Source organism: Anopheles merus, chromosome 3R, assembly GCF_017562075.2.
Source record: "Anopheles merus strain MAF chromosome 3R, AmerM5.1, whole genome shotgun sequence".
Lineage (NCBI taxonomy): Eukaryota > Metazoa > Arthropoda > Insecta > Diptera > Culicidae > Anopheles > Anopheles merus.
In genome coordinates this window covers 1,756,121-1,784,089 of record NC_054084.1, presented here as the reverse complement: position 1 = coordinate 1,784,089, position 27,969 = coordinate 1,756,121, and the positions used below count along the sequence as shown (strand labels likewise).

The 27,969-nt window shown below is 46.4% G+C and overlaps 1 protein-coding gene across 1 annotated transcript in view; it reads right to left on the bottom strand.

Moving 5' to 3' along the window:
* LOC121595897 (LIM domain transcription factor LMO4) overlaps positions 1 to 27,969 on the bottom strand; it is a 166,735-nt gene that overhangs the window by 38,551 nt on the left and 100,215 nt on the right. Inside the window, exon 6 of the mRNA XM_041920283.1 lies at positions 2,620 to 2,673. The gene's annotated coding sequence lies outside the window, so the exon portion shown is untranslated. The remainder of the gene's footprint in view (positions 1 to 2,619; positions 2,674 to 27,969) is intronic.

Here is a 27,969-nt window from a genome sequence, read left to right as displayed (position 1 = left end):
GGTGACGAAACTGACGAAGCCGCTTGAAAGCTACTTTCAGCTTCGGGTGGCACATTTTGATTCTAGGAAATGGGAAAAGAGTGAGTCATGTTGATGGGTCTTTTACTAATAACTAACACAACCCTATTTTATACAAAGAGCAGTACTAAAGTGTTGCTTTACCAAGTCCTGTATCTAAGCAGGCGAATACAACGCATATATTACTCACTTATCAACTCTTTCGCTAATAAACTCCAACCCTCTGCACTGTGTTTTTGCCGTTATCAAACTTCTTTTAAACGTCCCCAAATGGAAGCAACAACAAAAAAAATGTAATTGTTTCCACAACGAAAACCATCTGCTCAGTTAATTGATATTATTAGCCCTTTCTTCCTATTCCCCGTTAGTATTTGTCCACAGGTTAGGAGATTGTACGGGGTGGGGATTGTATGCATATCGCGCGAACTAGACCAAACCCCACACCAGCGCCGGGTAGAAGAGAGGAGACAATTTTAATTTCCCTTCACTCTCACCACACTTTCTTGGAAGCATCTCCTTCCAAGCAGTAAGGATTCGTTTCCGAGGCAAAGTTTCCGGTTTGCCGTAAAAATTCTTCATCCTCCCGAACGCTTCCACCACGCCCGAGGGAAGCGGGAAAGGAATTCACCCATCTTCCATGGTAAGTAAGCAATTTACCGACACTCTGCCGTGAGGGAGAGAAACCTAACAAAAAAAAATACCCAAAAATTGCACAACTTTCTTCCCTAATCCGTTTAATGCTTTGAAGCCTTTTGAGAGTTTTAGCGTCTTTCTGTGTGCCCGTGCGTGTGTGTGTGCGTTTTATTTTTTACTCATTACCCACGGATAAACCACCGGGCTACGTGTGCCACATGGGTTGATTACTGGCAGTGGCTAGGAACGGCTTTGAGCTAGATAAGATTGGAAGGATTTGTACGCGTTGGGGTAGGTTAATGACAGGGGCAAGGAAGAGCTAAATTGAACCAGCAGGGAGGAAATTAAAACGCGGAAGAAGTGCAAGTGGAAAGGGAACAGTTGTGCTGCGGGTAGAAAGAGTTTGGTGACAATGTCACAACGCTCCTTCTGCTTGTGTTTATATCTTTTCATCAAAGACGCTATTTCACCGCAAATCTACTTCTGCGTGTGTATGGCCTAAATGGTTCAGCTAATCGTGGAAATGTGTACGGGTTTTCCGCCAAGATTAACCTTAATTGGTAAAGGAAAAGTAGCTCTTATAATATTAAAAACATTTAAGGATTATTATAAAGCAATAAGGAATAAAATAACGTAAATCATCCTCTCTTGTTGCTGTATTTTTGTCATTATTTGCAGTTTATTCTACACACTTTTCATTTCCCTTTACGCTTTCAAAAAAAGAAAAGGAAAAACCAGTTAGAAGCTGCTCGATTTTTCCACCAAAGGAAATCTCCTCGCACACGCCCATACCTTTCCATATGACTGCAGCAACAGCAACGACAACAATTGCTTTAATTTAGTAAGATCCTCTCCAGCTTCAAACTCTTACATCGGCACATACGGTGCTTGGAACGATTAAAATTTCCCTCGCGGCTGGCATTACCTCTACACACACACACACACATACACATGCACCCCGTACCATCGCACTGTCTGCTCGCACACAGCACACAATCCTGACGAGCGGGAGAATTTTTTGAAAAACTTAATTAATTTAAATTAAAATATAGAATCTTTCACTCAACGCTCGCACACATCCATAGCGAAGCGCACACATTGAGTGAGGGTTTTTTTGCTTTCTTTTGTTTCGCTTAAATTATTGTCGTAATCTTACACACACACACACAGCGAGGAAGCCGCTCGTTGCATGGAAAGCGAAAGGTAAAAGGAAAGGATTATGGCAAGCGCCCCCCGTTTGCCGGAAGAGCGTGAGGACTTTTTCCAGATTGAAGCTAATCTTGCAGCCGACGGGGAAATTTCCCTCTCGAAGCGGGATTGAAGGGAAGAAAAGGGGGCAGATTTGAGTAGAGTTCTTATGCGTGCTTGGTTTTTTTCCCTCTCAGCTGCAGGAAAAATGGAGAATACACACACACACGTGCACACATACGAAAACATTCTTTGAGGAGTTTCAACCCTTCCACCATATGGAGTTAATTGGCACTGAATTTGAACACGGCAGCAGGGAAGACCACGGCAGCGCGGAGGGAAATTAAATCTTGCCTGCTTTCATTTTCCTTCTCTCCTTCACGGCCAACCTGGCTCGGTAGACGGAGCGCGCCCCGTTTGAGACGCTGCCAAGAAGTCGATCGTATGCAGTGGGCCTGCACACACACACACACACACAAGTACATGGGAGTTGGGCCAATCTTGTGTCCCGCTTTTAGCTCTGTTTTTGGGAGACGCTGTTTGGAGTCCTTTGATGTGGAAAAAGGATATCTTTGAAAATGGAACCGGGTAATGATTATTGCAGCAAAGGGACGGAGAGGAGCAAGATTTTGTTTAATTACACCCAGCAAGAGGGAGGTAAAATAGGGCCTTAATTGGATGCAGTGCAGTGCTGCTGAATATTTCACTAGCACCTCCTCACCGAAAATGTAAGATCATCCATAATAAATGAATCTGTAGGATTGCAATACCGCTTCTTACCTTAGCTGCCCGGCACGCACCCGCAGAGATGGCTGGCCGAATAATGCGGAATTTCTGCGGAAGAAACACAGACATTGGAATTAATTTTAAACATTTTAATTCAACTATAATTGAAGTTTTAATGATGCAGCCCCCAAACATCTCATCCCGTCACGGCAGGTCGGCAGGGCAGCTCTGAGGAAAATGGGCAAAAACATTCACACCCTCCCCTTTCGTTCGATGCGACTTTTGCTCCCTTTTATGCGCACGAACGCGAATCCGATCGTGATCGACAAACCGGCCGACGGCCGTAGTGTGCGGCGGCCAAAGAGCAGAGGGGGAGTAAACAACATTGGCAACATTGCACACAGCCCCGGGTACCGGGCTTCCCGTTGCTCCCCACCCCATTGCTCTGTTGAAGCTCTCACGCCCCCGCGCACATGTAAATTGCATGGCATTTATTTATTAATTAAAAATCCAACTCTTCCAATTAAAACCGCTTCCCAGCTCGCTTCCTTTTATGCTGCGCGGGCCGCGCGTGTTTGCGCCTCTTCGCCCCCGCCCGCATGCGAAGGTGTGTGTGTGCGCGTGTATGTGTTTTTCGGTTTTGTTGTGTCCCTTTCTTGCGCCCTTTTTTAAAAATAAAATCAAACACTTTGGTCGTAACAACACAACACACACACACTCACACACACACGCAAGCTCTCTACTCGGCAGATCGGATGCACTCGAAACAGCATACCATACCGTTAGACACCATCTTCTAGGGGGAGAAGTGTAAGCGAACCACAGCAGCTTCACCAGCTGTTGCAACCGTGTGTATGTGTATACAAGGAGCAGGAAACGAAACGCAAGCACACAACACAAACGACACAAGCAAATCAGTTTATGCTGAGTGTGTATGTGTGTGAGGAAGGGGGGAGTGCGATGGAAGACACTCCGCGAGGAAACGGCAGCAGCAGCAGCAATGTTCATTAATTTTTCAAGTCCTAATTAACTGCTGCTTTACACCGAGGCGAGGCAATCGCGCCTTGGCGTTTATCTTATTCGCAACCTCCTCTCCCCCCCCCTGGGGTTGTAACCACCATCCTTACTTGCTCCTTACCGTGCAGCATGTCACGCTTGCAACTCACCGGGAGAAGAAGCATCCCGGTCGAGTCGCATCTCAGCTGATGTCTGGCGAGTCTGGCGAGATGTCAGATGTTCGCTCTTATCCCCCTGCACGAGGTGTTCAATCTATTCGAGGTGGAGTTTATTATGCGTGGAATGTCTTCTTCCACTTATTTCGATTATCTACACATTTGCTTGAATAATGTAGGACAATAAACAGCTTCAGTAAAGTGTATAAAATATTGTTTTTTAATGAAATAATAAAGCAGTTAAACAACATTGAGTAAGAGAAAACATTTGTTGTGACACCCCGCTCCAAGCTCTGTTGTGTCACACTTCCAATCAGGGCCATGTGTTACTGCGGCGTGTGGTGCAGCTAATTAAATGCACGTTTGCGCTACTGTTTCGCCATATCAACACCGAACAAGACACCGTCCCTGCTGCGCTAGAGAAAGGTATCAACCCCGTGCACCTTCTTCTACCCACCAAAAAACACCTTATCCCCCTGCCTCTTAACCGCACAGCTGGGAAAATGGTGATAACGATATGAGCGAGCTCGTTGGGTTTGGGCTTCCTACATACATATTCCTACTAATAATCACAAACAGGCCAGTTTCGGGACAAGCGGTCACTCTACCGTCAAGAGGGGGAGAACGAATGAGAGAGAGAATGACACCCTCCAACAAACGCCAACCCCAAGATGACTCTTTTTCCCTGACATCCACCCTCCCCCTTCCCACCCCTCACCGCTTCCTCAGCTCGCCTCCCGTTTGAAAATACACAACTTTGCAACTTTAATGAATCCAATTATTTTTCCGTTAATTATTTTCACGCCAACTTGTCAAACCCACGTTCCGACCGAAACGGTTTTCCCTGCCCACTGCTAGCCTCAGCTCCAGCCCCACCCGACCCGTTTGAGTGCGAGCGAGAAAGGCAAGCGGGTGTCCATTTTCCAACGCGCTCTCATCGAGGTGAGCGCCAAACGTTGGGTTGCGCAAACGTCGTCCCGCAGCTTTCTTTGCGTCTCACCGGGCTGCCGTTTGCGCAAACGGGACCATTTTCTTCCCGGGGCTGCCCGTGCCCGAAGAAAACTCACGCAAAGTGAAAGGTACCAGGGGCGAGGGGCACGGACGGATGTTTTCTTCAGCATCCTTCCCATTTGCGAACGGTCGGTCGGTCGGTCGGTCGGTTGGTTGGTTGGGGCCCGCTGCATGCTGTCCATTTTGCTCCAGTTCGGAACGTAATTAAATGCGCTGCTACTACTACTGTTACCATTGCCGCTGTTGTTATTCTTATTCGCTTACTGCGGTCCTTCACCCCCGTTCCGTTCCCTCTGTTTCGTACTTCGTTTGAGGGTGACCGGGGGTGGGTGGGTGTGGTGGGGATAAACTTCAACTCACTCGTGGCTCGGTAAGGGGCGCCCAAGCGGGCCAACAGCAACGAACACTCGCGCGACACTCACGGCCGGGGAATATTGTGGATTGCGAAGCAAAGTGCCGGAGTTTCCACCGGCATGAAGGAAACTTAACCTTCGCACACTCATTGTGCAGCCAGGATGCGTGTCACCAAAGAAACGGATACAGAGAGAGAGAGGGAGAAAGAGAAGGACACTGGAGCGTACGTTTCAGATTCCCGCGTGGCGTATAATTAAAGAACAAAAAATACTACGAAAATACACACTTACCATAATTTTATAACTAATTATCTGTCCTCCCGCACTGACAGGGCGCCGGAGGAGAAGGGTTTCATGTTTACTGGCCGCGCTTCGGGTTTCCCGCGGCACGTACATGAGCGCAACACGCCCGCCCGAGCCCGATTTGAAGGAAAAAAATCATTTTTCGCTCATTATTATGGTGCGAGCGCGAAAGAACGGAAAGAACGCTCCGGGCTAATTATGACACCCTCGCCATGCAGGGAGGGAAAGGCTCTCCCACTTTTTCCCGGGGCCGGAAGAAAGCGGAAGAATCCTGATACGAGAAAGGGGCGCACTTGTTTTGTTTAAGCGAAACCATTTAAACAACCATAAAATGATCGGAGTTTAATTGGTTCACTAAATTGATAAAATTAAACTCAATATAATTAGAGTTTTTGGGTGGCACCAACACCACCCATTCCCACCCACCCACCACCATCGGAAAAACCAAACATTTACTTGTAATGAATATTCAATTTCGTGCTGAAATAAAATCATAAAAGCGATACGATTCCCCGTTGCGTGCTGCGATGCGCACGATGGAGTCTCCCTGTCTGCCCCCCCCCCCCCCCCAAACAAGAACTTGCCTGCCTGTCTGCTTGCTTCCCCTTTGCCCGCTTGCTCCCAAACTTGAGCGCGCAAAATGTAGAAACATTTTCCGACACCATTGTTTCGTACAAATGCAATTTCCAGCAGTTTTTCGGGGGTTCCTTCGAACCCTCCTGCTCTCCACGGTGGCCCCCGAACACTTTTCCGAGCGAAATGGCACAGCGAGCCATTTTCCGCCAAGTTTAGAAAAGTCGGCCAACCAACCAACCAACCAACACCCGTCGTCAAGCAGGGGTAAGGGGTGGTAGGTAATAATATCCGCGTGTCTGTCCAATCGCACTCGGGCGAAACGGGGTGTGAAAGAGGGAGTGGTGGTGGCGATGAAATCGGGGTAAGCATGTTTCAGTTTTGTCCGTGATGCTTTTAATTAAAATTTTATCTCTTCCAATGTCTCGCAGCGAGCGGGCGAGTTTCGCTTTCCGCGTCGTCGTCGGGCTGGGGCTGGGGGTAAGGCTGGGTGGACTGGCGGGTTGAGTGTGTCCTTTCGTCCGATCGCGCTGACATGGTGTTGTATCGTGGTGGTAGTGGTGCACCCCCAAGTAACGCAAACGCCGTATTGGAGCTGTTGTTGGTGGAAATGGTGGAAATGCTCTTTGCTACTTTCTTGCTGGAACAGCCTCTGCAAGGCTGGAAGAGGCGATCGACCGGGAATGGGTGTCTGAGGATAGGGAAAAGTTTCTCCAACACCCCGGAGTTTTCCGTTAGCGTTTTGTCAGTCAATCTTGCCTTGCCATTTGAATCAATCCTCAGACTGACATCATTAAAACATACTTTAAAAAAAATCACCCAATGCTGTTTGGCTTTATTCTGAACACTCAAGAAATCTGTTTTTTTTTAAATTATCCTACACAGTCCAAAGCTGGCATGTTCTCTAATGTGATTTTAATAATCATCCTTCATTTGGCCATATGAGAACAAACGTACGCCAAGGACGCCCAATGACGCTCTCCCGCGAAGAGAAACATCCAAACAAAATGCAGCCGAAAGCGAGTTCTCCAAAAGTTAAAGTGTATTTTAATTGAGCATCGCCGTTTGGGCTCACATTCGTACGCGAAACCAGCTTGCCGCCGTCCACAATGATCCTAATTTCGATTTAATTCTTCGTTTCCGCTCATTTAGAAACGATTATGCGTTCCATTAGAATCGTAGAGCCGAAATCTCGAAACTGAACTCCCTTTAGAACCCTTTTGCTTGTTCCCTCCCCGTGTTTCATTATTGTTATTATTATTATTATTGAGAAATTTAATTAAGTTCGCCTCCACCGCCTCGACCACCGAAAGGAAGGAAGCCTTACAAATAATCAATAATCATCCCCGCTGCACCCACCGCATCCGTTTCGTGTCAATTTAGTTTTGTGAAACATTGGCATTCATATCGCCCGCGCGGGAAGGTGCGGCTGATGGTTGGGATGCATATTTAATAACCGAACAAACGCCTTCAACCGGTGCGGAGCTCAAATTTCACCGTAAATTGATTGATTTGATGAAAGCTTCAATTGGACAAAATGCTAACCCCGGGATGTAATCACCCAAAGCAGATCAAAGCGAGTGCTTCTGGCTTTGCTAGCCAGTAATGTCCTGCCGTAATATGCAATATTGTCGATAGATTAGGCATCCAGTCCCTCTATTTGTAGTGTACAGGACGAAGGAAAGGGGTTAATAAGTTCGTGGAATTTCATAATATATCTAGCTTTCGACTAGCTCGCTGCTAATTAGTTGTCTGTGGTAGTTCCAGGCTGTGTTCCACAATGATCTCGTCCATCTCGTTAGCGGCGGCTCCTTTGGTCTGATTTCAAGCGATCGAGAGAAACATTCTTGCGCCAAAGAGCACACTACACACAACGATATTTCATTAATTAGTAGCGTTGTATGTAAAGGATCCGTGTTTGATTCTATTTTCACTTCTGTGGTACTGAAATTTGAGCTCTTGGAAATCTGTTTGATATGATTATTCCTAAACCGATAAAGGATATGTGTAAGCTTCAAACCCAACTCAAGCCTAATTGAAATATCGCTTCCATGTCAACCGATGTAGTGTGCATCACACCACCACCACCACCACCAGCAACAGAAGAAGAAAGCCTGCCCCAAAACTAGATAAATCACCGCTAATAGTGGGGAGCCAATTTGTAACGCCTACGCCCTTAAAATTAACGCAACGGCGTCAACGGATTCTACACGACGCGGCGCGACACGGCGCTGACGTGCTCGACGTTGCTGATTAGATATTAATTGAAACTCGTCCCGAAAATCTCGTCAGCCCGGCGCTCCGCCTGGCAGCATCACAACGTGTCCAACCAAGGCACGCGGTGGCGCCTGGAGGTGGTTGGCCGGGGGTTGGCTTTGCTGTCGCGAAAGATTGCTGCTATCGCTTCTCGCTCGAATGGAAAACATCAATCTATTGTGTAGAGCAAATCCTGCTAATTACTGGAAATGTAAATAATTCACTAATTACGTTCACCCCAGCTCCCCCTGCCGCCAGAGAGCCCCATCCAATGGGCGAAGGGCCGTTATCTACGCAGATTCAGCAGACGGCAACCCGCGGTGGGGAGGCAGCGACGGTGGTTGTATCATCAATCATCGGAGGAAACAATTAACCGGCGAAATCTCATCTCCCTTCCAGCCGACACTCCGGCTCTGATTTCACTTTTCATTAAATTCACCAGAATTCATTCAACAAGCATGGCATGGAAGCTCTTCCCCGGGGGCGAGGGGTTTGAAGGAAAGCTTTTCATTGGCAAATTTAGTTTTAGCCCCGGCAAGGAGCTGGAAGTGGATTTTCTCGCTGGCTCACTTAAGCTCGCTCCAAGGCTCAATATTCCTGCCGGCGGCTCACTCACGCTCTCACGCTGTGAAAGTTTTCCCGCTCGTTCCGCGGTTCCCTGATCCGTTTGCTCGACTAATTAAATACAGCCTTTTCGGTTCGGGCAGAAGCAGCAAAAAAGAAAAAAAAACGCGCACACTAAATGGCACGGCTTTGCTTTGCGGTAGATCATTCGTAGTGAGGATAGTGAGGATAAAGTTTACAAAGCAGGGAGGGAAAGTGATGTTTTGACCGGCAATTAATAAAATCGAACGGAATTGGAAACCCAAATTGGAAGAGATACATCACCAAGGATATGTGCGAGCGAATGATGGACCGTTAAAAGTTTCGAAAAAAGAAGGCAAAGAGCCCAGGGGATGAAATAAATATTTTAAAACTAAATTGAATTAAATTAAAATAAACAACGATCAAGCCGAATCGTGTGCTGGCGAAAGCACAAACAGAGTAAAGAACAAATGGAACAAAAGGGAAATGAAAAGTGAATGAGCGGAATCAGCGAGAGTGTTGAACAAAAATGAATAAACAAAATAGAAGAGAAATTGATGAAAGCACCAAACAAAATCCATTCGATCGCTTTAGTTGTTCTAATTGGAAATTGGTCAATTTTCCAACGTGAAAATAGGATAGATTTGGATTAAAACGGGACAGATGTTTCATCAACAAAATTTACTTACATTTCACACATAGCAAACAAACGAAATTATACTACTTTTCTGTATTATTTCTACAGCAATTAGAAACAAAAACATATCGCAAGCAAGTCAAACAGATACAAACTGTTGCAAAGCACCAACAAAGCACGACTGGCAGCTAAAATTATATCCATTTTATTTGTTTCCATAACCACCGGCGCCCACTCAGCAACCCAAACACGAACCCTGCTCTGCCCTCAGCAAAGGATCGATATCACGATACCCCGAACCGGACCGGACGAGACTGATTGCGGTTGACGGAAAAGTCCACCGATCCATGGCACCGTTTCGCCCGCACATATCAGCCACCACAACTGCCACCATCCGGTAATAATAATAATGAGTTATAATGCATAACGATTCCAGCCGTTCGGTCATCATGGTGCACCTCATCATCATCATCATCATCATCATGCTCATCACCGGCGTCGTCGTCGTCGTAGTCGTCGTTGCGGTCCTGCTGGAACTCAATACAAGGATGCACTAATTAAAGCGATTCGATAGCGCACCGTACGCCCCGTGTCGCCGATAGAGGCCAACCCATATTTATAGCGAGAACGTTTCTTGTCGCGTACACCGGCCACTGCAGCACTCAGTCCTGCATCATTCATTTTGCTCAAATTTTATCTGTTGAACGTTTGCGTTTGCATCCTTCTCTCCTCTAGGTCAGCTCCTCTTTGTTGGCTGAAAAATCGCTTTCACACGCCGGCGGCATGCCGGCATGCGAGGAAGGATGCAAAATATTCTCCGCAGTCGCTAGCGTAACGCATGCAGAGCAACGGACGGCCGGCAACACAGGACAAAAGACAGGCGCCCCAATGAGCGAAGCCGAGTGTCAGTTTCGTAGCCATAACGACACGGTGAGGCGCGTTTATCTGCAGGTGGGGTGCGGGGAGACGACACGGGGGCAATGCAGTTTTGGGGCCAAGTTTTCGGACTCGGCCCGGTAGTAGTGATATAAATTCATCCAAGCCCCGGCTTGCATGACACAAAAGGTTTTGCCTAGGCCCGGGCCCGGGTTTTTACGGGTGCATCAAGGACCGCTGCCAGTTGATGAAGTTGAGTTAATAAAGTTGCAAAAGGCACTTGCAGCGTGAAGTGTAGGGGGATTAAAATTGAATCATTTTCATCGGAGTGTGTGTGTGTGTGTGTGCGAGAGAGGCTTTATTGGCTTATCGTACAACACACACAAAAAAGCGAAAGTTTTTCTTTCAGTTTTAGCTTGCACTGTGATGAAAAGCAAGTGAAGCATAAATCATGGGAATTTATTGTTGCGTGGTCATAAATTATAATTGATGTTATTTCAGATATAATGGTTTAAGATGCATGCAACAACGGGTATGATAATTTAAGAAGAAGGATTTAAAGGCACAGAAGTTGATTTAATGACGTAAAAGAAATGAAAGCTTCAAGCAGCAAAAGTTAACCTTATTATCCATTTCTTCATTTATATAGAGCATAATTCCGGGTGTAAATAACGTAACAAAATCAATTATTTCTACCAAAAACTTTCCTCCAAACGTCTGATAAAAACCCTCCCTGCAAAAAATTGGGAAAATGGAAAACTAATGTCACTGTGCTGTCCTTTCGCCTTACTCCATTTAATACTACAGCTCTCTCCTTTGCTGACGCTCTGCTTTCCCCCTGGCATGGATTCGCTCACTACTGCAGCTATCAATTGAACTTTGCAACAGTTCGCTCCTTTCGCATCCAATTACTTCGATTTCGAGAGCCTTCGTCCACCTGCGTCCACCAACTCCAGCCCCTCCCCTGGGTGCCACATTTTCCGGAAGCATTTCAGCATCACCAGACATCCAAGGCACCCTCCCAAGCTTGCGCTATCTTGCACACACACACACACACATATATAGACACCCTCCCGCTTCACACCTAAAAAGGAACAGGGAGGCAAGGAACCACATCGTTAGCATTATTGTCATCATCAGCTCCGACGCGTGATCAGTGTGTGTCTCATCGTTTGGTGGGGTCTCGCGCGCGCTCGAAGAGAACGTACGAGAACGGGGCGACCGTTACGAACAAAAGGGAAGGCAACCCTGCCATCATTACCGTTTAGTTGCGTTTTTGTAACGAGTGCGAGTGCGGAACACACCGCCCGCCCGTGGGATCCTGGGACGCCTCAGCAGCGCCTCAGCACTTTTAGCCCGACCACTAATGATGGTAGAGCGAGATGCAGTTGCTGGCAGTGCGAGCGGTGAGAGCGAGTGAGCAGCAGCAGAGAGCGAGAGCGATCATCATTCACTATCTCTCGCTCACCGCCTACTAAATTTGCATCTGAAGAAGCAGAAACCGCCGGTGAGACCGTGAGAAAGCATCGTATCCTCCTCCGCCTCATCGTTCAGTATCGGATCGGCCGCACACACTAGCTTAATTGTCGTCATCAGCGCCATCATCAACAGCGTCATCGTCATTGTCGACAGCGCAACACGCGCGCGCTCACCAGCAATATTTCGCCACCATTCCCCGCCCCACCAGCAGGAGGGAAGAAGGGGATGGCTCCAGCCGTCGCTTTCTTATCGCTTAACAATCTCTCCCTTTGATATATTAAATTCAAATTTAATTAAATTTAATTAAACTTCGTACGCCATCTACGCCACCGCGTCTTGGGAGTCGCAATGGGGACGGCCCCCAGGAGATCCAGGGCCGTCGTCTACCCACGGACCTCGCTGCCACCGACCGACCGTGTGCCATGGATGGTGATGGTTTGTTGGAGAGCAATGGAGATGGATTGGATTGGATTGGACTGGACTGGACTGGACTGGATGGTTGGCCGGTTGGGCCCTTGGGCTCGCCAGCTGCCCGACACGTAGGCTTTCCTGTGCGAGGCTTTCGCATTCGAAATGGACTTTCGAGCTGTGGTTTAATAGATCATAATTCTATGCAGCGTGATTGATGTGTGTTTGTGTTTAAGGCGATGTTATTAGTTTTGAATTTTGCATTGGCGGGATGCCTTAAAAGCAAAACAATTATTTAAAGAGTGTCTTACAAAGCAAGAAAGCGACAACATCGATGACAATTATTGCTATTAATCTGCATACTCACCATCATCTCAAACTTCATCTTCAACCAGAACCAAAAACATATTAGAGACCGGACGAGCAAGAAGAAAGGGGCATGGTGACCGAAAACTTATCACTAAAGCTTATCTGAGTTCGATCCTCGTACGCCAGCCCACGGGACTGAACTATTCATTAGAAGACGCATAGGGCCATAGGTTAGCGAAGGGCCAGCAGGCATTAGTTTGGGATGAAACTGAAGGAGAAAATTCTCATTAGCGGCATTTGGGAGCAGCTTGCAGCTTGGTCGCTCGCAAGGATGGGTAGGATTAAGATGAAATACACTAGGGCGACCGAAGTTGCATCAAAGGAATATTGTTGGAGTCGCGTGTTTATGACGTGCCTGACGCTTCAGCATGTAGAATAGGAAATATTTGTTGTCCAATATTCAAAGTGTAAAACTATAAAATTATCTTAAACCATTGCTCTGTTTCATTAAAGCACCATCCAGTACGACTAGTGTCACTCTGGCCGGTGCCGTTGGAAGCAATATCGGGACGCTCGGTCCGATGAAAGGACGCAGATGAATGGGTGACTAATGGAGCTCGATTCATTAGTGCTTTCATCTATTAGCGCACATTGAAGCATCCGCTTCTCGCTAATCAAGCATCGTCAATTTCTCACGCTCCGTTTTCCGCCGAGCGGCGGCACAGCAACAGCAGCTTCAGGCAGGCTTCTTGGAAGGAGAGAAGGGAATTGTGCATGTGAGTGATGCCTCTGGTTTGTTACGCCTGAGGAACAGAAACGCATAGAGAGCTGTGAGATATGATAGAGACTTTGCTTCGCTTTTGCAATAAAGTGAGATATGAATTATGGTGAAAACAAACCCCGAAGCAATATAAAATCTCACACCCCTTACCAAAGAGAGCGGAGCAAAAGTTGGCCAAAAATTCACAACGGTATAAAACTGCCCCTGCACAACCATCTAGCTCCTTGGCGCCCTCCCTTAGCGCTGCTTGTCACGATGGTTGTGCTAATTTATGCGCTAATCAAATATATACTGATCGTGTCTTTTTTTTTTTTGGTTTGTTGCTTTTCTGCTCGTAGGACGTTGAGGAAAGGCAGCACGAGAAATTAATTAAAAACCGCCAGATGAAGTAGCGGCTTGGAGCCATAAACCAGCGCGACCGGACCAGGTAGCGGGACACACTGGAGAACACATGAAAGTGGGTCCGCCGGCACGCCGAATGCGGTCAGTCGCCTTTCCGGCTCACGAAAACACCCGCGGACCGGTTCCGGAATTGGTTCCAATTTACAAATTCCTCATCAAAAACGGTTCCCTCAGCCTTGCCCGATCTTGCTCTCTCTCCTCGAATTGCGGGGCGTGATGTGATAAGATGCTGAAATCGGATCTTTCTGCTCAACGGTAGCACCGCTTCGCACCTTCCAACCGCACGGAAAGGATTCGACCGCTTTCGAAGCAAAGTACACCAACGCGAAAGGGGAACTCCAAAAATTATCATAAAACTCGTCCTTTCCCTTTCGTAAAACACACAACGCAAACGCCTAATAAGGAGCAATTGTTGTAGGTTTATGCCTCATTTTCTGCAGACCCCACGTTGCTGGTATTATGGTACTTGTCCGAACTGCAGAATTCATTATGACTAAATTATATTCAAAACCACCACTAGCGCTTCCAAAAACGGTGCACTCCACTTCGGTCGGTTTTTTGACACAATCGAAGCGGAAGAGTACGACAAAAGTGGCCAAAGGGACGACAGGCTCAAGGGTGGCTGGAAAAATCCCATTAGCTAGCTTTATATGGTTTGTTGATTTTTTATCCCTTCTTTACCGTGCCGTTTCCGTTCCTCCCGGCAGTGCGCAAGGAGTGAAGCTTACTTCATTAGCTCCCGTGGAGGAGTGAGTCGACGACCCAATCAAGCAAGTAAGTCCGGTGGCCGAGACGCCGATTATTGTCTCACGTTTACAGCCGCTGCTCGGCTACGCGTCCTCGCGGGTTTTTCGTTTTCGCTCCGTCTCTCCCCAGCTCCCAAGTTGCCGTTCGGCCCTACCGTCTCTGAGGTCCTGATGGGTGAGGCTGTTGCGGTGCACCACCGCTCCTTTGCTGGTGGGACCCGTGCGTGGCCCGTTGTTTTGCGGTACGTTCCGCTCCTCAGGTGTCGCTCAAATTTAATTAGATCGAAAAGGAATCAAGATAAATTTGAAAGTCGCCAAATGGGACGGACGACGGCTGCTCGAGACGATCGAATCCACCAAGAGCTGTCGATGGGGATTAAAAGTTGTTAAATTTATCCATGGAAAATCATTGGAAGTCGCGACTTTATTTAAGCTTCCTGGTCTTGTTAAGCTTTTCAAAACGCTTCTGTGAAATTTCTATAAATATTCCATAATTAGTCAAATAAGGCAGGAGAATCCAATGCACTTTCTTCGCGGTTTGCTACAAGAACAGTATCCGCCAGTTTTTCGATACGCTAATCGCGACCTGCACGCCATTACGGACTCAGCGACACAATCACTCAAACACACACACACACGTACACTTAAGCTTCCTTCGGCTGGCAACGCTCCCTAGCAATCGGTGCGGAGGAATCGGAGGGAACCGCGAACCGGTCGCTGGTGTTGGAATTGGCATCGTGGAAGGTGGTTCTGCTCATTAGGTGAGTGGTTTCGGTTTTCAGTTCTAGATTTCCGCCGCACACTGGTCGCACACGACCCCTCGTGTTCGGGCGGAACCGGGGCGAAGTGCAGTTAATAAAAGGCAACGGGGGCCGAAGGCGGAACGGCGAACGACTTCAATCGGCTGCGCGAACGGACTGACGGACAGGTTGACAAGGTTCACAGGGACCGGGAAGGGAGGGAAGGTGTTTGGGTCACCGATTGATGTGGAGCAGAATGAAGGAAATAAAAGATAATTATCATTTCACCAACAACACACAACAGTGCTGGAGCTTGGAGTGGGAACGGCGTACAGTTATTGCATAAAAAAGGTGTTTGTAGCTATTGAAGTATTCGAACAGTTTCTCTAACATTCGCGCTAATCCAGTGCTTTACCCATTCAAACGGTCTGCCCTTTTGCTCCGGCAAACTGCAAGACAAAAGCGGAGACGATAACAATTAAGCGATGCATGAATTGTTCGTCTGATGTAGGAAGCAAGACACAACACGGGAGAAACTGATTGACAAAATTGAGAGCAAATGTGTGAAGGAAGGAATTTGGAGCTCATTAAGATATTTTCGTCCTGTGCTGCTGTGCTCGCGAACCGACCTGTGCACCCGTAACACCGTGGAGTTGTGTGTGAAACATGTTTGCGTAGTTGTTTTTGAACCACAACAAAAAGGCGTGCAATCCCACTTCTTAGCTGCGTTTTGTTTATTGCTGCCCAAAAATGTGAAAGGATTGGAAAAGGAAACAGACAGTATGAGGATCGAAACACTAGTAATTAAACAAAACATGTCAAATTAAGCTTTATCAATGAAAAATTGTACTTCAAGGCATGAAAACGTTGTTCCCTCTATCCGACCTGGACACACAAACACACACACACACGTACAGACGATAAGATAAGGCACTCGCATGCATTTGGTGTTTCGCTGCTGTACCATTCCCTATCTTATGCTGCACGGGTTCATTTGTCGGCCGATGCAAGATTAATGCTACGAATGATAAGGAAACGCTTTTTGGAGGGTTTTCTGAAACCGACACCCCCCCGGGAGGGACGTCACGAGAAATGAATTACGTCCTAATTACGCGCAGCATAAGGGCAACGGACCACAAGATTAATGCTAATTTTCTCTTCCTTCGCTTCGCTTTCCAGCCCAATCACAGCGCGCGCCAGCCCTTATAAGGCTATCGTAATTAGATCAACCGTCCCAAACGGGCATCACCTACAACACAGAGAGAGAGAGACAAACACACACACACAAAACAAGCTCTAATCCATTCCACTTAATCCGACTTATTAGTTCGGCGTTCGGCTGTTACACCAGCAAACGATCGACCGCAAGAGCGCTGTGTGTACGATCGGTTTGAAGTCCCATTTTTCTTGACCTTGAGGCCGTGGACCACACGTCTAATCTGATCGGTCCGATCTTTGCCGATCGGATCGCAACAAAGTGCCGCGCGGGAGCGGCGTTACGGATCGGGTTCTGAGGAAGGGAGTTGTGGGAGCGAAAACAGGTAAGACAAATAAAAGAGAAAATCCGCTTATCTGGCGGCCCTAATTAGGTGCGGCTTTTGCGATTTGAAAAGCGATCACCGATTTGTGACCGGTTTGGGATTAGTGCGGCGTTTTTCGGTATTAAATTGCAATGTCGAAAATCGAGAAGAAGGCAAGCAATCTTTTTTTTAACGCTGGCGGAGAGGAAGATCATCGTCTACTGTTTGGAATAATTTATTTAAATTAATGGGTAAGGGATTTTGTTAAATTCATTTCCTTTAAACACTTTCGATTGCAAAATGAAACGAACCAAATGGCTATTGATTTCGAATCAAACCATCCCTCCCCGTTTAGTGTGGATCAAGCATAAGAAAAAAACGGTTCAAAACACTCTCCGTTACAGCTATTGTTACACCGGTGACGGTCGTGTGCCACCCGGAGCTGACAGGGATAGGGGCAAACAAAAAGGGAGGGGAAACGAGCGTGCACCAGCAGCGGGTGCGGTGCCCGAAATTTGTTTTCTCGGTTAATTTAATTAGATTTTTAATTGTCAATTAGTGTTGAAAATTTTTAAGCTAAATTAGCTCATTACGTGCGTCGAGCGCGGCCACAGCCTTCGGTTCGGTGGGGTCGGTTCACCGTAAACGGTTTTTATGGTTATGCTGCGTGCTTCGCCCGTCCCACCACTGCGTCTCACCCATCGCACTGTTATCTCTCACTCTCTCTCTCCCTGTATTTGGTATGCGTAGAACTCTTCTCCTCCGTGTGCGCCAGCATTGAGAGCCGGATGGCATTCGGTTTCGGTTTGGGGTGGTTTGGGGTGCCAGTCTGTTTTTTTCCTCTCTCCTTCCCTTTTAGATGGCGCTAAAAAAGAGCCAAGGGTGGCGGTGGGAGAACCCCCGAGAGCGTGAAACTTCCCCCTTCGGCGTGGCTGGAGAAGTTTGAGCAGAAGAAATTACGCGCCTGCAGCAAAGCAGCAGCAGCGGCAGCGGCAGCGCACGATCGTGCGCTTGTTTGCTCGTCGGTTCGGGAGAGTCCTGGGGAAGGCCGTGGTTGGGAGTGTGAAACGGTAGAAGTAAGAGTAAGAGTTTGTCTAATTAGTATCGTAAAAACAAAACGCCATTCGTGTAACATTAGAAGCACGGCGAACGTGAGGCGGTAGTGGGTGGCCGTCGCCTAAGTTCCCAGGTAATGAGAAAGGGAGACACAAAGAAGGTGGAAGTGTCTGTGTGTGATTTGGCCAGTTAAAACGGTGTTGTTTGAAGACTGAGACGAAGGTGTAGATAATTAGAATGATTACTAATTGTGTTGGCCTTTTTTCTGAGCATTTTTGTAAAACTTTTAAAAGCCAATTAACGTCTCTAAACAAATTCACAACATGATAACTATTCTTCAAACGTATCACACTATCACAAATCAACCTTTTTCGACGGGGACTTCTGAGCATGTTGATTAGCCAAAAATGTTTGTGAAAGGGCTGCGACATTCTCCCCAGTCCATCTCGTGTCGTAGGCCTGGTTGGCAAAGGTTAAAGACTTCTTCGGTGCATCGAATGAAACATAGTGCACACAACGCCCGGTTTCGGCTGGAGATGCCACTGTGAAGAGAGGGACCCCGGGGCCGCATTTGACACCTAAGCCGGAAACCTCAACATCCGCACCGGAAATAGGATTTCATTTTCCCGATCATCCTTGCTCGATCCACCAGCACCAGCCGGGGAGCGTATGTGCTTGCGTAGGTGCAAGGTTGCAAGGACGACCCGCACACGGTCGAGTACAATTCCAAAATCAACTCGAATATGGATTCAAAAACGAACGCTTGGGAGATGTGTGCCCTCTCTCCTCCTCTCCCCACATGCCTTTTTCTTTTGAAGAAGCAGCACTCGGAGCAGCACGATTGCCCCAGCAGTCAAGGGCACATTCAATAAACCAGCCAGCGTAATGCTCCCCTGAATCCAATATCCTAATTCATCACTCTTGCGTCGCATTCTTTGACCCGCACGACACGATGATGACTTCTGTGTGACTTCGGCCGGCTGCAGCGACGACTCCAACGGTGGCCCAGGGAAGTCAATATGAAGCCAAATTGAAAACGGAAACTAATGACTACCGACGGTTATGTCCGGTGACGATCCTTTCTGGGGCCGGCCCCGTTCCTTTCTTTTCGACGAGGACGACGACGACGATGACGACGACAGCAACGACAGCGACGACCACCCGCAAAAGGGAGATATGATTCTGGAGCCTTTACTGACACGATGTCTCGGGCTGTTTGACAACGGCACATCAGCATCGGTCGGTTCGCTGTGGGGGGAGTGAAGGAGTATGGCGCACGTTGTGTCTTTAATTTTTGGCTTTTGGAGCTGGGGTTGTTGGAAGGAGCGGAGGTGGAAGGAAATGCAATTTGGAGTTCCCGTTTTTTGGGGGAGCAGAAGGAGTCGATCCAGTAGATTTGGGAACGGGTTGCGTTCTTCCACTACTACCACTAAATTAGAGGCTTGATTCATGTCGTCGTGTTTTGTGTGAGTGAAATGGAGGAAATTGGCAGGAAAAAAAATGTCTAACATAAAGTCGATAATCCTGATCGGAGTTTGCTGGCTTTAATCAGCTGAAGAACCATTATACCATAAAAACTCTATTCACCAGATACATTTCAAGTAAGAAAATCTTGTCTAAACTTCAATTGTGAACTGCTTTTATCAATATTTGGCTTAAAATTCTTCACAAAGAAACACATTATCCACAGTCTCTAACTGTAACGTCTCATTGTGCAGCGTCCGCTCGAAGCTGATGAAGATAAATCAAGCATTAAAGTGAGTAAAAAAAGGTCCTAAAACACGCCACCGAAACCCCAAAACCGTACCGAGGGATAGCGACAGTGATGAACCACAAAACGTTCGGACATGGATGATTTCTCAGCGTCAACCTACCCTACTGTCCTGGTATGACAGCAAGACGAATCATCTGGTTGCTTGAGCCACAGAAAAAGGGAGAGAAAAAGAACCGAACGAGTAACGAAGGCTTCACATTTTTTCCACCCTCCGGTTTTTTTGTTGTTACTTTTCTGTGTGCCTGTGCTTAGGATGTGCTATTTGAAAGGAAATCAAATTTACATTTGAATAAATTAGCAATTTGTCCTTTGATTGTGGTGCGATTGTGCAAAAAACCGGCACTGAAGGGAAAAAAGCGCCGCAGATAGGCGACGAGGTGGATTGGCGGGCGAAGAAGAACCGATTCATGTAAACGTTGCGGTTTTGTTTGTGTTTTAGTTTCTCTTATCAATGAGTTTTTTGTTTTTTTTGGTACCATGTTCGCTCTCTTTTTCCCCGAGCAATGCGTAATGTGTCAGTCAAGGCGCTATTTGTCTTTGTCAATTTCGTTTCAATTGATTCGCAATGCAACATTAGCGAGAACAGAACCAAAGGGAACCACTAAAGTGTAACAATAAATTGTGCTAAACTGTTTGTGGTGGTGGTGGTTGCGTTATTATTTCGTGAAAACTGTGTCGAACTTTGATTTTGCTACCTTTCACTTCAACGCAGCGCGAGGGAAAGAAACTCATTCGAGCAAAGCGGAGCGAACAACTGGGCCAACGCCACCGCCGGGTTTGACCGTGTTTATTTGAAGGATAACCAATTTCCGAGCGTCAAATCGAGAACGCTAACCCGTCGATTTTGGCTTGACGTTCCAGGGGGGTGGGGAGGGACGTGCTCTTGCCGTTCGATACCGAATCGAAAGGTGTTGCCGTCGAAGCACGAAAAGGAAGCTTATAAACGAGTTTTCAGGGGTGAGACTCGTAGTTGTAGTTGTTTTCCTTTTAACGTACAAAACAAACTGGTTCAAATGTACTGCAGCGTAATTAATGACAGCCAGTATAGAAAAGAATCAGCAGGACAAGGTTCTCGAAAACTCATTTCCCAGCACGCCCCGAAAACGAACGCAGAAGTAGATAATAAGGAAAATAAGTAAAATTAACCATCACCACAAGTGCAAACAGCATCTCGAGCGACGCCATCCTAACGCCGCCACCGCGTAGCCTCCCGGATGCTGCTGCTGCTGCTGCTGCTGCTGGATGGAGCCACTTTTTAATTAGTGTAAATTGTCAGACTCTAATTGGGATTTTTTGTTGGTTTGTGCCCGTCGGCACACACACATACACATACATATAGAAAGAACCAATGATGAGCATGTTTCACTTTTCCGCAAAATTTTCACGCTCCCCGGGCGGCAACGCACACCGTACCGTTCGTTTCGAGAGGACACGGCGTCTCGCAGGGCGCGCTTGTTTGACAATCTCGTTGCAGATGATGACGATGATGATGATGATGAGGATCGTATGATGTTGCGGTTGGTGGTGCTTGAGAAAGCGAAATGAGGTTGACGATGCTCACGATGTCCTTCATGTGAGTGTGCCAAGTACAGTGTGCAGCAGCTACCGACGTGAGGCTTGTGCATTAGGTTGGAGTGTTTTCCTTGGGAAATTCACTGTTAATGAGCACTAAACCACGAAGACTAATTTGTAATAAAAAGTTAAATACGAGCACAGCTAAGTTAAGCTGCGATGAAACAAAACAAAATTAAATCAAACTCACAAAATGCATCCAAATTCCCAAAATCGAAACACTTTGCACTTCAACCACCGTACAGTCTCTCTTTCGCTCTCTTTCTCTCTTTCATCCTGGTGTCGCTCGTTTCGTCCAGCGTGCCCGACCTTTCCCAACGTTCAGCGCAATAAAGCACGTCCAGGACATACTCTGATTTTCTTTCAAACCGGCGCGCAACATCACCACCGCCACCACCACCAGTACCACCAAACACGACATTGAGAGTTGAAGTTTTCCATTTTTCGACGCCTTCGAACTACGAAGAATTCATTCCAATTTCCGTTTCATGCTGTTTTGTTTAGCCTCGTTTTCCTTTGCTCGATTTTGCCTGGATTCGGTTGTGTTGGGCTGGTTGTTTGCAGCCGAGCCCGGGATGGAGCAGGGTGGCCCGATTGTGAGCGATTTTCCAAACACCAATGCATACACACACACTTTGCGACACTCGGTGCTGCTGGTGGTGGTGGTGCTGGGCGAAGGTGCAAAGTTTGTCGGCGATGGAAAGGTTAAGCCTGAGCGCTGACCAAAAGCAATGCGAAGAAAGTGAGCGAACGAGAGAGAAATAGCGAAAGCGAGAGCGCTCCATCGAAGCACGAGAAAGCGTATTCTACCGGCAGTTCAATCAGCAAGCGGCACGGGCAAAAGCGTCTGGCACAGTTCGAACCACGAAGACGATACATTTATTTTTCCAACGAATCACTGCCGCACGCGCTCTCGCCAAGTGGTTCGAGGACGATAAAGTTGTGCCTTGTGTATGTGTGTGTGTGTGTGTGTGAGAGAGAGTGTAAAAGGAAAAACACACACTCACACACACACATGGACAAACAGAGAGCGGCTAGCGGGGCGGAAGGGGAATGAAATTATGTTCGTATTACCGGAAATTATATCGCCGATGACGATAAGGTAGTGTGGCGCGTACTTCCAACAGTCACGGGCTCGGCATGTGCCGACTGCAGGAGATATTATTGCAGAAGCAAAGGTGGAATGTTTAGGGGTAGCATAGAAGGCGACTGCTGCCGGTGTTTGATTTGAGCATAAAGGATGCAATCTGCAACTCGCAACACACCTTCAAGGAAGCTCCTGAATATTGCAATAGGAAATGAATATGCATTTTCTAGGAAAGCAGCATTTATTGGGTGACTTTATTAGAAAAAAATGAAGATTGGGTACGATAAAGTTTCAAATTATAGCAACAGAAAATGAGCACACTACAAAAAAGCCTCCTAAAGGTGTATAAGAAAGCAAATAAAATCGATATCAGCGTAAAATTGAAGCCTTTTTTGACGAAATTTAATTTAATTCAATTCCATTAGCTACTTCCCCATACACTGAAATAGTCGAGATGATTGATTACTTGTAAGCGTATATTAAATTGAATTTCGTAACAAAAAAAAAAACATCCCGACACACATACGGACGACGAAGCGGCATGGTGAAAGGACCAAAGTGCGCTCCTCGCCTTCCTCGTGAATGGAGGCGCCAGGTAAGGCGTGAAGAAAAACGAATTGTTACCTTTATTCCGAGGAAAGTTTGGGGGAATGTGGATGTAGACATTTCAAGGAATATTCAAACTTTTAGTACATTAAACAAATTGCATATTTCTTGTGTGTTAAAAGGGTGCAAGCTAATTTAGAGAAAGAGGCTGATTTTCTATCTGAAGTCTAACTTTAATGATAGGAACAACATTATGCTACTGATAAAGTATGATTCAATTCATCTATTCCCAACCACAAAAGAAACTGTTAAGCTCTCCTTTCTATGCAAAACACACACTTTCTTTTACACTTTCTGCTCGCCGGCAACGCAAATCTGGGAAAAGCGACATATTTACTGTCGCATCAAAAACAACCCATTCACACCGACAGCAGCAGCAGCTGGAAAACGCAACGGTGCAGTAATAATTACCCGCATAATTCCGTCTTTCAATTGCATTCCTCAATACAAGGGGATTAGAGGGCGCTTCCTTTATGTCCCGTTTTTTGTGTACTTTCCTTTGCACGCGCCCAACCAGAACAAACAATCGCTGCTACTGCTGTCTCTCTTTGAGGGAGTAAAAACCACAACACTCGTTGGCAAGGTGGTTTCGGTTTGGTTGGGCGGGATTGCAAGATTTTTACCGAACCCAACTACTGTTAAGAAAGTGGACAGTTTGCCGTGTTGGTGAGTTGCTCACGGGTTGAGAACTTTGACAGGTGCAGCAAGACAATGAAGAGAGTACAGTTTGCCGACTGCTAAGCCGGACTGGTCACGGGACCGCTCGGTGTTGTTTTTCTTCAAGACGATTGTGGTGTGTCTGGAGTCGTATTTTCCATTGCACTTGTGGTGCGGGAAATACAGTAGGAAACTATTTACATTTTAATTCCCATTTGAAGGGGATGACAATGCTTCATTCAACGAGACATATTGTAGTTTATTTTTGAAAATACTTACACAAAAAACTATAAATAAGTATACAAAAAAATAGTTGATTCGATCAAATCAAACACTCTAACGACCTGATGATGATGATGATGATGAACGTCGAGTGAATATGATTAATTCGAAAAAATGGAACAAATCCACCCTTTTCCCGCCAAACCCACTGCCCAGCCCGATGGTGATAATAATGAAGCTGATAAGCATATTGCTCACTGATTTGAATAATAATAATGCCCGCGCACCCGTTCGATGCCTTTCCCTTCGGTCGCTTTCATGCAAAGCGAGAAATTGTTTCTGCTCACGTAAAGGTGCTTAAGTGATTTATAATGCTAGTTCTCCAGACTCTGGTTTGAAGAAAGCGCGGTAGCAAAAAAGAAAATCCCCGACCGCTTGCGTTTAATTCGCTTCGGCAAGAAATCAACAAAAAAGGAAGTGGCGTTATGTTTAACACAGAAATACATTAAACACTAAACCACTTGGCGGTGCTGCTTGGCCAGCAAACGAGCCAGCACACAACAAAACCCCACGGTTTGTGTCTGGATTTGTGATGGAATTGTGGGCGAGACCGGGAGGAACTGAAGCCGAAGGTTAGACCTTGCCTTGCCACAAAAAGATGAATGTCTGTCCGGTAAGTGGCCGGGCGGGCGGGCAAGCTTCGTAGACAGAGAAAATGGCAGCCCAAAAGGGAAAGAAAGTTCCAATGCGATAGATCGTCCTTCGCTTTTGCCGGCGATTTCGCTTGTGGCGTGGCGTTCGTGAGTGGCATTGGTTGGGCACGTTTATTTCTTTGCACGTAATATAATAATCAAAAACAGATTATCATACCATTAGACGATTTGCGTTAATATTCCGATTAATTATAAATCCCTTACCTCCCCCGGGGTGCAGTGTAGTTTGGACAGACAGGGTCAAACCTATTATTTCGGTTGGTGATTTCGTCTAACTTATAGGTTACTGTTTTGTGTGATTTTTAAAAATCGTTTCTTTGTATAAGGTGAATCAATTTGTAGTATTTCGTATTTACTGATCCTTAGTCAACCATCATCCTTTTCTCTACTATCAAATATTCATGCTAAAATGATTCTTCGCAGTAATAAAAGAATGTCCATGTAAGTGCCTTGGCATTGTACTGATTGACTGTTTAAACCACGCATTTGTATTGTCCTAGCTAGAAGATCCCCAAAGGTTTATATTGCCATGCTCACACAAACCATCCAACACACATTGGCATAATGGTAGGTAGTGGGGAGAAGAATTTCATCTTCATTAATAAATCATCGGTTGGGTTTTGGAGAACGCAAACTACAAATTACGGCTCATTAATTAGGCATGGGTCGGCTGAATTGTTGCGGCTGCGTTGACCGTTACCCCAGTGCCTCTTGGCGGGACTTGCAGGGAAACCCTCGCCTCTTGCTCATCGCTGCTGAACACGAACACTGAACCTGACCAGTTAGAACACCTTTCCTCAGCCAATGTTCCTCGATGTTCCAAGACTTACACTGTACGAGGGAATTCATTGTCGTTAATACGTACAACATACGCCCGGTGCGGAAGGAGATGATGTCGTAATCAACAACGGTTTCTTGAGGACGATGAGCTGGCATAAATCATTGCGCATGGAGCACGTGCACGTGCTCCCTTCGCGTTGCGTTGCGTTTCCTCGGAGGCAGCAGGAGGGAAAGATAACAAAGTGCGCCCGTGCGAAATAGGTGAGACAATCGATGTCCTTGCAAGCGATTACGAACTCGGGCCGGTTCGATGATGAATGGGATTTAATTGATTTTGGGCACGCAATCAGTCACTTACGTACGGACGGTTTTGATTAAACAGCATGGAGGGAAAAATAACTCCGCACAGCTAATTGCAATCGAACATTTGCAAGGATATTACATTGGGCGTTTGATGTAGTTTGTAAACTATTCTTGTACAACAATTCCTATCTCTATATTGAACTCTCGCTATGTTTAAGGGGAAAGCGTCTTGCCAGGGAATATAGAGAACATTCCTCTCGTACCTCGTAGCAATCATTCAGAAGATGGATTGTGCCAAGATGTACAATGGGGTTCGCAATGTTCTTTATTCCTTCTCCCATGCTCTCTCTCTCTCTCTCTCCTTCCCAGTGTCCTTCCTTACCCGAGCGGCACCGGGAGCGTGTAATGGTCCGCACGCCGCACTCTGGCTAACATCAATCAATGGAATTTAATTATGAAAAATACCCTGCATCTAATTAAATTGGTTCATTTCCCGCAGCCAGCAGGGCTTTCCCAGCAGTCGCCCCCGTACCCCCAACAGCATTCACGTTCATCAGCATCATCGGTTTGGCTGATCGGTGAGGGGTGGATGAATAATTGAAACAAGTGTAATCCAATAAATGTAATAATAATGGCAGGATTTATGACAAACAGCGGCTGAAGATGGTGATGCAAATCGAATCGCAGCACGCCCGGAGGGGCTAGACGACGGTGGGCCAGAGCAGCTAACAGTGATTCTTCTCCCATTTTCAATTACCAAACGCAGAAGGAGACACGTTTGAGAGCGCGCTGTTTGATGGTGGTTGATGCGGCGGTGGAATGATTCCGCAACGGGTGTAAGTAAGGGTAGTTGATAATTAAATTTCTCCGATTCATTTAACCTACACCAAAACGCATGCGTTTCTACCCATCCATACACAGAGACATAGGCGAGCGCTGGGGCGAGAGATACAAGTCGTTATAGCGATGAGCAATGGCAAACTTCGGAAAATAACTGTGGCTCGTTAGCAATGGGGTGGAAATAGTGCAGAAAAATGTATCCAGATTGAGGACGAGAGCAACTAGTAGGGTTTATTTCAAGTACTGGCCATATTAAAGTATGAATCGCGTTGAATTAAACCATTATAAATCATACTTAAGCTAAACTTTTGATCTATTATCGGCCGACTTAATTGTTACTCGATTGTGAATGAATTATGCTAGCCAATTTTATCATAAATCATTCCCTACTAACATGTTATTTAAACGATAGTTGTTACCGATCTCTACTTTTGTCAACAGTCGTTTAATAGTCCAAGTAAGTTGAAAAGTTTGAGCTTCATATTACATTTCCCAAAGCCATTTTTAAAATAAGCGTGAAAATAAAACTTCAATTTATTTAAAGTCCTTTGACACCCTCGTGTAACCGATGTAGGAATCTTTTTTTCTACCATCTAACATTCAAATAACATTCCCTGCACTATAAACATTGCTATTTCAAACCATCACCATCATCTGGTGCACACCAATCACGCTGTTGGAAACAATTTGAAAGCAATTTATCAAAGGCGATAAGAGAAAATCACAATAAAGAGCAGAAACACACACACACACACACATGCAGCTACCCTTGCACAGCCTCCCGGCTTTCGCGTGCTCGTCCTGCTTTGAATAATTGCATCATTTTACGCTCGATATCAGAATGCCATTCCGATAACGGCCACCGTGGACCACCGCAAAGCAACATAAATCAGCGGATTATTGTGTCAAAATATTTCCCCTATGCCGAACTCTGTGTGTGTGTGTGTGTCGAAATAAAAAAGGGGAAGGTTGGCCTTCTTGCTGCCCCGGTGCCGTGTGAGTGTGTGCTAGAGGAAAAACTATTCTCTAGTAAAAGAAGGGAAAACCTTCAGCCAAACGGTACGATTGAGCCAACGACAAAAAAGGGGTTCCGTTTTTTTTTATTCGCACACATTCTACAATTGCCCAGGATGGTCTGTTGATATTGGAGGGTGGTGGTCTGGGCAACGACACCCCTGTGTGGTACATCCCCGTGTGGTATGATGTGTTCGGTTGCGATGCTGACCCCGAAGGTTAATCGGCAGGCACACACACAAAGTGAAAGATCGGGGAGATCGTAGCAAAATTCGGTTCCTTCTGTCGGTGGCGTTTTGTCTCGCTTCAACATAGTCAGGGACAGGGAAGGATGCGTTTTATGGTCTGTTTTCAACTGTCCTCTGTGTGGCTGTGTTTTGTTTTCTTTTCCCTCCCACCTCCAGAGCGCTACCGAAAGGCACACAATCCAATTAAAATTGTAATCAACTCGGCGCCTCGCTGTCACGAACCTTTCGAAGGTAGACACAACCACCACCATCACCACCAGGACGCTTTTCTTTCGCTGCGCAACCAGATCCATCTTTGTGTAATCTTTGGAGGAGTTTTCCTTTTCTTTTGCTCGTTTGGGGTGGCGTTTTTTTTTCTACTACTGTCGTCGACATTCATTT